Source organism: Artemia sp. Qi Xiang Cuo, chromosome 13 (genome assembly GCF_049724085.1).
Source record: "Artemia sp. Qi Xiang Cuo chromosome 13, ASM4972408v1, whole genome shotgun sequence".
NCBI classification, from domain to species: Eukaryota; Metazoa; Arthropoda; class Branchiopoda; order Anostraca; family Artemiidae; genus Artemia; species Artemia sp. Qi Xiang Cuo.
In genome coordinates, this window is record NC_142806.1 from 71383408 (window position 1) to 71395543 (window position 12136).

Here is a 12136-nt window from a genome sequence, read left to right on the forward strand (position 1 = left end):
ACGGAATCAGGCAACAGAGAGTCTCAAACCCCGTAAAGCTCTTTTAAAAGATATAAGAACTACTTATTTAACACAAAAATTTTGTTTTTAATGGGTACCAAGTAAAGAAAAACCACACGGAAAAGCACCTTATAATAGCATAGGAAGGAACATAAGCTCCTGGAATAGCATAGGCAGGGGGCATAAACTCTTAAACTAGCATGGGGGGGGGGGACATAAGCCCTTAAAATAGCATGGGAATTCCTATAAACGCAAGCAAATAACATGGGAATTCATAAAAAAGCCAGCAAATAAAATGGGAATTCCTATACAAGCAAGCAAATAACATGGGAATTCCTATACATGCAAGCAAATAACAAGGGAATTCCTATACATGCAAGCAAATAACTTGGGAATTCCTATACACGCAAGCAAATAACATGGGAATTCCTATACAAGCTTGCAAATAACATGGGAATTCCTATACACGCAAGCAAATAACATAGTAATTCCTATACATGCAAGCAAATAACATGGTAATTCCTATACAAGCAAGCACATAACATGTGAATTCCTATACAGGCAAGCAAATAACAAGGGAATTACTATACTTGAAATAATATAACATTGTAATTGATATACAAGAATTAAAATAACATGTTAATTAATATACATGCAAGCAAATAACATGGGGATTCCTATACACGCAAGCAAATAACATAGGAATTCCTATACACGCAAGCAAATAACATGGGAATTCCTATACATGCAAGCAAATAACATGGGAATTCCTATACAAGAAAGCAAATAACAAGGGAATTACTATACATCCAAGCAAATAACATGTGATTTCCTATACAATCACTCAAATAACAACTGAATTAATAAACAAGAAAGCAAAGAAAATGGGAATTCCTATACAAGCAAGCAAATAACATGGGAATTCCTATACATGCAAGCAAATAACAAGGGAATATCTATACCTGCAAGCAAATAACATGGGAATTCCTATACACGCAAGCAAATAACATAACCATTTCTTTTATTCAAATCCCAGCCACAAATCAAGTTATCGTATATTGAACAACCTCTGATTGGCTCATAAAAAAATGCCCACGTCAAACGATACATTCATTGTGCAATTCTTATCAAAAACAAAAAGCTTTATACCCCTTTTTTCCAATGAGAGTTAGCTTTAGCAACGACACATTTTTTAACAAACTAGTCTTGACTAAAGGCAGTTGTCCAAAAAATCAATAACACACGAGGACCGGTATTGCGTACTCGTTTCTCTTTGAAAGAGTGTGATGACCTGTTTACCTACTAGAAGAACCTGTTTGGCTATACGTCTGCGCAAAATGGTAGGGTACTTACTACTCGCGTTACAATGAACTCGGCCTTCTGTCTTTACTGCCGCCCGCCACATATACTCTACTAAGTATGAATGTAAATGATGGTGGGATGTACCTTGGTGCCGTTTGTTGCTCCACTTTGTGGAACTCCACATTCTCTCTACTTTTTGCGTAGAGGCGCCGGTTTCTGGGTCGACAAAATTATTTTTGTGGTTTACTTTCAAGTGAGTGAAACCTACTTGTTCCAGCTCTGTTGTGTTGTAGCCCTTCCAACAATCTGAAATGATTCTTAAACATATTCTATATTCTATCACTAGTCAAAGCAAACCAACCGGTGTCCTCATGAATCGCGTTAATAATGAACTAAAATGAACTAAGTCAAGAATCGTGTTAATAATGAACTTTTCTTTGTCTTTGATACGGTCAGCCGACGCTGAAACTCCCAATTTAATAATTCACAAATGACCTTCACAATTTTGATAATAAAGTATTCTATTTTCATCATATTTTATTTTCCCCAGACTTCACTTCTTGAGTGTGTTTTATATAATAGACAAGTGCCGATTTTTTTTCAACACAATCAAACTCTCATAAACTATTCAACACTATTCAAAATACCTTTTCTAGGTCACTAATTAGTTGTAAAATGTTTCTTACAGTCAAACAATTACTTTTCTGGATAGTAAGGTATGAAAGAAATGGACATTATGTGAATTACTGAGTAAGTAAATTACTAATTAAAATGTACTGCCCCCACAAATTTTTTCTCGCTAGCCAGTTTTTTTAACTTGTTTTTTAATATTTGGATACTTCTGGCCGTGTTTCGTTCTTTACTAGATTGCAGCTGGCGTTGCAACCTTGGTGGAAAAAGAGCCAGTGGATGCTAGAAGCTACCACCAAAGCATTACTTATTGGCCAATAAGATTTTATTTGAAGGTGATTTTGCGTCTTTAATTCTTAATTTTTGTTTTTGTTTCAAGGAAAAATTTCTTTTTTTTGTATTTATAGAGGAAAAACTAGGAACTTGAATGGAAAAAAGAAAGATAAAGAGAAGATCTCTGAGTAACAGGGGGAAATATGTCTCATTGTTGCTTGTGTAAAGCTTCGACTATGAAATTTATGCCACATTTTTCTTTTGTATTTCTCAGAAATTTTATGGAAACTTTTTTTTTGTTAAAAAAGAACAAAAAAAAAATACCCTTAACTATTATTCAGGGACATTTTTGTTATTTAAATAGTACATAGCGCCAACTTCTTCTGCCTTAGAGACGTAGCTTGTTGCGTATTTTAGCCGCATAGGCTTCCTAAAGCTTAATGCTCGTTAGAAGCTTCAAGCTCGTTAGAGACGTGGCTCATGACCCAGATCCAGGTGGTGAATGTCGATGCTTTCCGAATCGAACACCTCCGAAAAAGTGAACGCGTCAGATTGTTTAACAATGTACAGAACCTAGAAACTCTTCTGTCCTTCAAATTTTATCTTTATCCGTCCAGCTGACGTCTTGCTTGCTGTGTTGGTATCGCCATTTATTTCGCCGGCCCTCGCAAACTCTACCCAACTCATCTTCGAAAAATAGGACTCATGGTACTTTCGTTCATCGTAGTTACTAGATTTTAAATGTCTTTGATCATTCCAGACTAAAAGATTAAGAGGGATGAAGGAATTTCATCCCCCTATTTAGCTTGAAAGTGACTTTTTTTAAGCTTCTTGGCTAGGTGGAAAGAGTCCTGCGCAGAAAACCAAAATTGAAACTAATTTTGGCTGTATGTGTTATAGACGCTATCGCCTTCAGAAAGTTAAGCGGGTAGTGGACCTACTCCAGTTTATGGTAATTTCTGGCGTTTTCAGTTTGATTAGATCATTGATTTTGATTTCTGTTTGCTTTACGACTTATTTGTTAATCTATAGCGGTATCTGTTATCATTATGTTCATATAACTCTTTAGCAACAAAATTATGGAGAAAACAACATAAAATTATGGAAAACAGGCCACACAGAACGCTTTATATTACATACCTAACCCAACGACCTCTATATGTTAAATATTTAATTAAAATATACCTGCAAAGTAGTTTCTCTCGCTCAGGCTAAGCTGATTATTTCCGAATGGACACAGAAAACAGGTTTCATTACATATCAAAAACAAAGTGTGGTCGCTATAACACGTAAGTACCGATTTCTGTTTGTATTGAGTCTCGATTATTCGTTGAAATTTTTGTCCGTTTTTACATTTTAATTATTTCATGATTTCATTTCTGCTCGTTTTTGAAAAACTTCTGTTTTCAAAAACATTTCTCGGTACTTGTCTAGAATCTGGAAAGCACGCAATAAAACACAGCATCGAAATGTCAAACATGCTATTGATAAACAGGTTTCCGCTGACTAGTGATGTATAAACAAAGGGTTTCTCACTCAGGGAACTATATTTAAACTTTTTGGTTTCTGAACTATTATATTTTTATCCTAGTTTGTTTTATTTCATTAGCATTAAAGAAATTTCACTTCTCGCGCACTTACTGCTTCCTACACAAGTACCCGGTTCTTTAATTTAAAAATCTAAAAAAGTTATTAGTTTATATACCTAAAAACAAGAAAAAAATAGTGCGTAGAATTTTTACGGTGTGCGCATTGAAATTTTGATTGAAGTTAAAGTGTATTACGTCTTAAAAGCATTTATTACGTATCATTTTAAGCATTGTGTAAACTACTCTTAATATGAAGGACAAACAGGCTTTGAACTTCATTATTGTCATAATAAATAGCCTACGCCTGTTTTCTGAGTTATCTAATATGAGTGCATTGGCACCATCTCATGGGATAAAGCGATTGTGTCTCCTTCATTTACAAACAAATTGATTCTGATCGAAGGGGCTGGAGGATATTTAATCCATGGAAAAACCTCTTTTTAAATCGTTTTTTGCTAATGATAACCCTGGAGTTTCTATTTCAGAAAGTATATTTTTTGCGTTTGTTTGGATGGGGAGGGGGGTCTTTTTACATTTTAAAGACAGCAACCGGTAAAACCATGTGAAATGAATCTGAAACGGGGAAATCTTTATCCCTAGATGAACATTTCGGCTCTTTATCCAATAGTTGTCCTCAGCAAAGCACATATAAAAATGATTAAGACCTAAAAGGTATTTTTGGTAAACTCTATTAAAAAGAACTTTTAGATTACCTGCAAAAAAAAAAAAAAAAAAAAAAAAAAAAAAAAAAAAACATGCTCTTGATTTGTTTTTACCTATATGAATTGCCTTTTTTCATGTTGTTTTTCTTCAGTTCAAGTTGAACTTCATTGAAGTCATGATTCTAGGACTTAATTTGGTACTGGTGCATTAGATGGTCACTTCTAAAAAGTCAAGTTTGGTTAATGCTAATTAAATAAAATATAATGAATATAAAATAGTTTAGAAACAACTTTGGGCTATATATTTTCATATTAGGGGGGTGGGGGGTAAAGAATAGCGTATATTAAAAACATAACCTAACCTAACCTAGGTCCCCCCCCCCCCCCTAAACCTTAAAAAAAACAGTTTAAATATCGTAAACGCAATGAAAACTACTCTTTCATTCCAATTCTAAATAGCGGTCTCTTGAAATAACCAGTCTGGTGGGTATCTGTCCCGGTATCTGTAGCATCTCCAGTTTGACATTCCACACACAGTATATAAAAGAGTACGTTTAATGCACTGGTACCGTATCTGTCAATAGAGAATTGGATCGCAAAACGTGGTTTGTCATTGCGCTTACAATATTTAAACTGTTGTTTTTGGGGGGTTTAGGAGGGGGGGGAAAAGGTACCTAGGTTAGGTTATGTTATGTATTTAATATATGCTATGCTTTATCTCCCAACCCCCCAAATGTGCAAATACATTGCCCCAATTTGTTTCTAAACTATTATATTTTCATCCTATTTTATTTCATTAGCATTAACCAAACTTGACTTCTCGCGTGGGTACCAGCTAATTGAAAAGTACCCATAATTTTGTTGATAAAGTTTTATATTTTCATTATATTTTGTTATATTTCATTAGCATTAACCAAACTTCACTTCTCGACAGAACTTGAGTGTGGTGGCTCTAAGACACAAGTATCATTTTGGTTATATATCTGCACATTAGAGGAGGGGGTAAAGTATAATGGAATTGCTTCATTGGTGCTTTCCTTTAAATTTGTCCTCCTTTTGAACAAACTGTTATAGTCCTTAATTAATTATTAATCGTTAATAAATTGTTATGGCCCTAATTTTATGCCTTGGCCCCCTTGTGCGAAAATTTCCAAATCAATCATAATAGGCGTTTAGGCGCTGATGCTCTTACTGATTGTCTCAATCAGAAAACTTTTAAGAAGGAACGGCTATTCAAAAGCTTCTTATAGCACACAAGATCCGCATAAATTTTTAAAGGAGTCTGAATCCTAAAAAATGCAGATTGAGGATGATGTTGCCCAAAAATTTTCATCAAACAGTTTGTGGTAACGAACTGTAAGTAAGGAGCGACTCGGCTCAATAGCTACCGAAACTCTAAAAGTCGAAATATTGATATCTATAGACACATTAAAGGAATCAGATTTTTATACTGATTTCAAATATGTTAGTTACATGAACGTTTAGGTTTACCTGTCCAAATGTACGTGCGAGAGAAAATTTTCCTTATTTATAAAAAAAGGGGAAATAACCACTAAAAGTAATAAAACTTTAACGAAAATCACACCATCAGATTCAGCGTATCCAAGAACCCTAGTATAGAAGTTTCAAGCTCTTATCTGCAAAAATGAGGAATCTAGTATTTTTTGCCAGAAGAAGGATCACGGATGCGTGTTTGTTTGTTTTTGTTTTTTTTTTTTTTTTACCAGGGGTGACAAGATCAATCCAGTAGTACTTTAATATAGTGAAAGGGCTAATTCGAACGGAAATTAAAATTCCTAGTGCCCTTTTTAAGTGACCAAAGGAATTGGAGGGCAACTTGGCCCCCTCCCACGCTCATTTTTTCCCTGAAGTCACCCAATCAAAATTTCGAGATAGCCATTTTCTTGAGCATAGTCGAAAATCTAATTAATATGTCTTTGAGGATGACTTAATCCCCCAGAGTTCCTGGGGGAAGGGCTGCAAGTTATAAGCTTTGCCCATTCTTTATATATAGTTTTGGTTATTGGGAAGTATACAGGCGTTTTCAGGGGGAATTTTTTTCTGGTGGGGAAGGGGGGTTGGAGTAGGGGTTATGAGGGAGAATCTTTCCATGGAGGATGTGTCCTGGGGGGAAGGGACATTCCTATGAGGGGGTGCCGGATTTCCCAGCATTATTTAAAAAACGATCAGAAATTAAATAAAAAAAACAAGTTTTTTTCAACTGAAAGTAACATTAAAACTTAAAACGAACAGAAATGATTACGTATATGAGGGGATTTGCTCCTTAGTCAATATCTCGCTCTTTACGCTAAAGTTTTTTAGTACTTTCAAAAGAGCTATCTTTTCTAATTAACCGGCCTTTGTGATTCAGGGTTTTGTGATTCGAACAAAATTCGAACTTTAGCGTAAAGAGCGAGGTATTGACTAGGGGGTGAACTCCCTAATATAGCCAATAAAAACATACGAATATAGAAACTCGTTACGTAAGTTAATTCGTAAGTTAGGTCAGAACAAAATTTCGAGAAAGCCATTTAGCCAAAAAAAAAAAAAAATAATAGGCCTATGGAATTTCGTTTTAATTATTCATATACGGTGAGCCAAAATCAAAGCTGCATTAATTCAAAAACATCCAGAAATTAAATTAAAAAAAATAAGTTTTTTTAACTGAAAGTAAGGAGCGACATTAAAACTTAAAACGAACAGAAGTTATCCCGTATATGAAAGGGGCTGTCCCCTCCTCAACGCCTCGCTCTTTACGCTAAAGTTTGGCTCTGTCTTACAACTTTATTTTTTTAAACAACAAAAAACTTTAGCGTAAAGAGCGAGGCGTTGAGGAGGGGACAACCCCTGTCATATACGGAATGCTTTCTGTTCGTTTTAAGTTTTAATATTGCTTCTTACTTTCAGTTAAAAAAACTTGCTTTTTTTTATTTAATATCTTTACAAAATGCTTCAATTTTCCCCTTATTTAGGTTTTTTCCTTTAAAGGTTGCTAAGAGGGGGATAAATGCCCAGCTCTGATAGTGGAGGTACACCAAGAAGGCCATTTCTGACTCCTCAATGAGTTTGAACTGTGTTACCCACTAACCCAGTGCAGACGCTGACAGCCAAGCATAACATCCAGTGTTTCCCACTTCAAATGTTTTGAAATCCCTAAAACGCTAGTGGAATATCCCTAGAAATCCCGATTTTCAATACCGAAATCCCTATAGGTTTCCCCATTTTCTGACTTCTTTCCAAGTCTTTAGGAAAGCCTCGTAATGCTGACTTTTGATAGCATTTGTAAAAGACGACTTATTTTACAATCAAAGACTTTTTACTTCTACCCAAATATCTTCTTTTGAGGTTCAAAACAATACTTTTTATTTATTTATTAGTTAAGTTCGGTGTTGTTAATAGATTTTGGTGCCAGATTTTAGAATCTGGACCATATAAATATATTTCGTTTATTTGTTTTTCTCTGCCTTTTTTTTCGTCTCTATTAGTATTTTTGCAACACCCTAGTTTTATTTGAATTGGTGCGATGGATTGGCATGAACGATATCCAATCAGTCGGTTTTTAAAGCATTATTTTTGTTTAAATATGTTTTGACTTGTTTTTATATCGATTCGTGATTAAGTTAAAAAAAAAATATGAAAAAAAAAATTATATGTCGACGGATCTGTCAAAAGGTGACTGAAAATATGAAACTAAAGGATAGAAAGTTGCATAAAATGTGCTTTAAGTAATATAGAAAAGGTAAAATATAAAAAAATACTTAGGAATTGTTCACATTCGTGTAGTAGCGTGTAGTAAGACGAAATAGATTAAGTAACAGAAATAGATTCAATTCCTTTTCTGCTACGCATGACCAATCAGACGGCTTAATTTGTTGCGTCAGCAGCTCAGTAGATATGGTAGTGAATATAAATAAATATTTATTTTAAACGGTTATTTTTGGTAATTTGGGTTATAAGGCCACACTGCTTGACACATCGATGTGAAAAATGCATCAATTGCCTCAGAATACAGTTATATTGACAATAAAAAATCAAGAAAAATCAGCTTTTAGTAAGAATCAGATTCAATACCTTCTTCCTTTTTTCTGATGGGAGCTGAAGCCTTGACTATTTTCATGTTGACCAGTAAAATATCTCCAAAAATCCCTGGGGTACTTTATTGGGCCCGCTTCATACTATGTTTTGTCTTAAGAATCCCACGTAATGTTTCCGTAATAATCTTGTTCCGTCTATCGGTCTTTATGATTTTTACTGCATTGAAAAACCTTTCGACGACAACGTTGGAGAATGGAAAAGAAAGCACAAATATTACTGCCAATTTTAGATTTTCGTATAGCTCGGTTCCGGAAGAGTTTTTCTTCGAAAAAAAACAAACAAACCCCAGTAGATAACCGCATCAATAATATTCAATATTTTCAACATTAATAAGACTTTGCTTCACCCACTCGTGTTAGATTTTGTTTCCATCCCATGATAATTTCCCCTAATTTCGAATGAAGGGTTGGAGAGAACCCAGGCTATGGTGACTGAGCTCATACAGGGTCAACCCTCTCTGCATATTTGTAAATGTCAAAATCGAAACGAAATTCAGTTTGAATCTCCTGCACAGCTTCGATGTAAGAAGATTGTGCGGCTCTGAGGATCTTTTCAACTGCGTCTTGGGACGCACCAGGATCTGATTTTAGCCCCAAGAGGGAGTTCTGCCCATTTGGATCCAGATAATACTTTCGAGGGGAAGGTAAAAACTTGGGCCATTCTCATTAAGTTGAAATGTATTTGTTGACTTCACATAGTCCTACTTTATAAAGCTCAAAGACAATTCCTTGAAAAGACATTCAGTCTCTAGTTTTAGGCGATAAAACGGTGGATTGTCAACTTGAAAAGCTACATTGAATTCAGAAGAAATTCCAATGCAAAGGAAACAAATTCAGACATGTTCATGACTGGGTTCAGATTTGTGTATACAAGCTCATTGAGATCTATTGGATCATCAACTAGTAGAAGTTTGCAGTAGGCACTAAGAGCATTCAATTGTTCCAAAATTCTTCCCACAGCAGCGACTGAAAGCAATCGTGTCTACCCAGACTCCAGAATCTTATGCATGTCAACTTGGTAGAACTTTTGAAATTCAAGGAAAAGCGTTTTGCCTCTTGTGACTAAGAAACAAAAGAGCCTGACAATTTTGATAGATTTTTATATATAGTAGTTGTTCCATTTTGTCATTTATCAAGTTCATTTTTTTAATCAAAGTAATGTAACCTAATTTCATGACAACTTTACAGATATATAGCACAGCAGACAAGGGGATATCAATGAATATCAACTGGCGTTCAATCACCTTAAAATAACCATCTTGTAAATGAAAACATTCCTTATTGACAAGAAAGTCATGATACCATTAAAAGAACAAAATGTGTGAAATGTCAGTAAAAGTGACAGATCACCTTGTATCCCAAATCTATTCAATTTTTGGTGTCACTAAAGGGTAGCAGCTAAAGGGTAGCAGCAGCTTTTGATTGCAGTTCAAATATCAAGAATCAGAATGAGGCAGGGACGCTGTGGAAACAGAAAAAGGCAGAGAAGTTTTAATGAAAATATCACACAAATTGCTATTATCTGGATAACTAACCAAGTTTCCGGTGAAGGTGCAGAAAAGGGATATCTGACAAAAACTTCTCATTTATCACTGTACGTTATTCAGTCTAATGTGCTCTAGAGGTGCAGAGGACAGTCCAGTAGAAGCAGAATATAAACAAATATTTTCTTACTGTATATCCTGGTTTAATTAAACAGTACCTCTGCACCTTTGACTGCAGGGGTCCATAATTTGCACCTATACCAGGTTTCCTTCAAATTATTAGTAGTGTTGAAAGAATTAAGGACCCCTCTTCTTTTGACTTCTAAGCCAATTTAGTTGTTATCGTCGTCTTCTAGAACGCACCATTCATCAGAGGCAATCATTCAAACATAAGGAACCTCCGAATTGACTGTGCAAAAGATCCTTAACTCACTTTACGGCGCGTTCAGACTATCACCTTTCTGGAAAAAAGGCTAAAAAATTATTTCCGTCCATTTTCTTTTTTGGGTTGTTAGAGGATCTTCTAGGGCCGAAACCCTAGAAATTCATTAAAAAATCCAGAAGACTTGTTAAAATCCCTAAACAAAAAAGTTTGCCCCTAAAAGACCTCAAAAATCCCCATTATAGGGGGAAAATCCCTAGAATGGAAACACTGATAACATCGTAGTTATCGCAGCGGCGAGTCTTACCATAATAAAATTACAAAGCTGGTCGAAGGGGCTTACCTTATTCAGCTTAAATGAACAACTCTTATTGTCATATCCTTTATGAGCCCTAAATCTTTTGAGTATTCTCACTCGACGCAGTAGCGTTCTTTAACTGACTGAAGATTAGATGAGATGTAAAGTTGAGACGAGCGAAAGGCTGAGGTATAGCGGTACAGTCAAATCATAATTAGCCGGCGAAAACTTATCCAGCTGTTATCTCATCGCCTTTAAACATTGTTCACAGAGTCAAATAAGGGATTGCACGAAAAACGTCGCCTCACGTACATCAACGTTATTGATGCGAGGGGATGGGACTGGAAACATGGGCACAGGATTTACGTTAGTCTCGGAGGGACACTAAGCAGCATATGAGGCAAATAAAGCAGAGACGGAGGTGTTCTCGGAGGTATAAGGCTGTATACACCTTTGAAACATAGTGTATAGCCCTTGCAAAGATTTTATGAAAGTAAAATTAATTTTTCTGACAAATCCCTGTTTTACTAATGACATTATTTTCACGCGCTAATTATGATGTATTAAAAGTTTGTATTGTTTGTACTGACTGAAGATTATTCAAATCCAGAAACAAGGTTTGAACGTGACATGGACAAATTTGATCTTTGATACAAGTGAGTGCAATTTTTATTCATGTCAACTTTTTGTTTTTTGACACAGATTCAAATAAAACTTTCTTATCTAAATATATATGTGAAATAAAGCACATGCGCGTAGGTGTATACTGAATAAGCTTTAAAGTACCAAAATTGTTGTTTTACCCCTGGCCACACATTTTGCATGCAGCCCCACTATACTCTACCCCAGGAGAGTAGCTCCAACATTTTGTTGGGGGGGGGGGGGCAAGAGGGGTCCATATTCGGATAGTCAAGGAACATGGAATATACAATAGTTATTTTCTCCGAATTATTGAGGGGAGCAACTGCCCCCCCCCTGAAACAACGGCCCCGCTCTACCCCAACCCCCCTGATGTGCAAATATACAGCCCAAATTATGTATTTCATATCTTTTCTCCGAAGTTCGAATGCGTCTCACTTGTTCAACCTGTGTGCCTGTAAATTGAATTAACTGTGACCAAACAAGAACTGGAAAAACAAGTTACTGGCAAAGAATGCATTGCAAATATAGAATGTTTGCTATATATTTGCACATTAGGGGGGTTGGGGGGTCAAGTATAGCGAAGCTGCATGTAAAATGTGTTAACTATGATTATTCTGCGTATTCTGAAGTAAAAATCTTTTTCTTATCATAGGTAGCCTACTTGATGGGGTTAATATATCATACAAGTACCCAGCTAAAATTTAGCATCTTGTCAAAGCTAAGATAGGTCTACATATTTTAAGCATCCACAGAAACAGTTCAGTTTCCTTGAGTCGCCTT

At 35.5% G+C, this 12136-nt stretch overlaps 1 protein-coding gene across 2 annotated transcripts in view; it reads right to left on the reverse strand.

Annotated features, from left to right (window-relative positions):
- LOC148945616 (uncharacterized) overlaps window positions 1–12136 on the reverse strand; it is a 111830-nt gene that overhangs the window by 67691 nt on the left and 32003 nt on the right. Inside the window, exon 1 of one of the 2 annotated variants that reach the window (XM_089099294.1) lies at window positions 10760–10891. The exons of the other annotated variant lie outside the window; for it this stretch is intronic. The gene's annotated coding sequence lies outside the window, so the exon portion shown is untranslated. Of the gene's footprint in view, window positions 1–10759; window positions 10892–12136 lie in introns of those variants that run through there. 2 annotated transcript variants of the gene reach the window in all.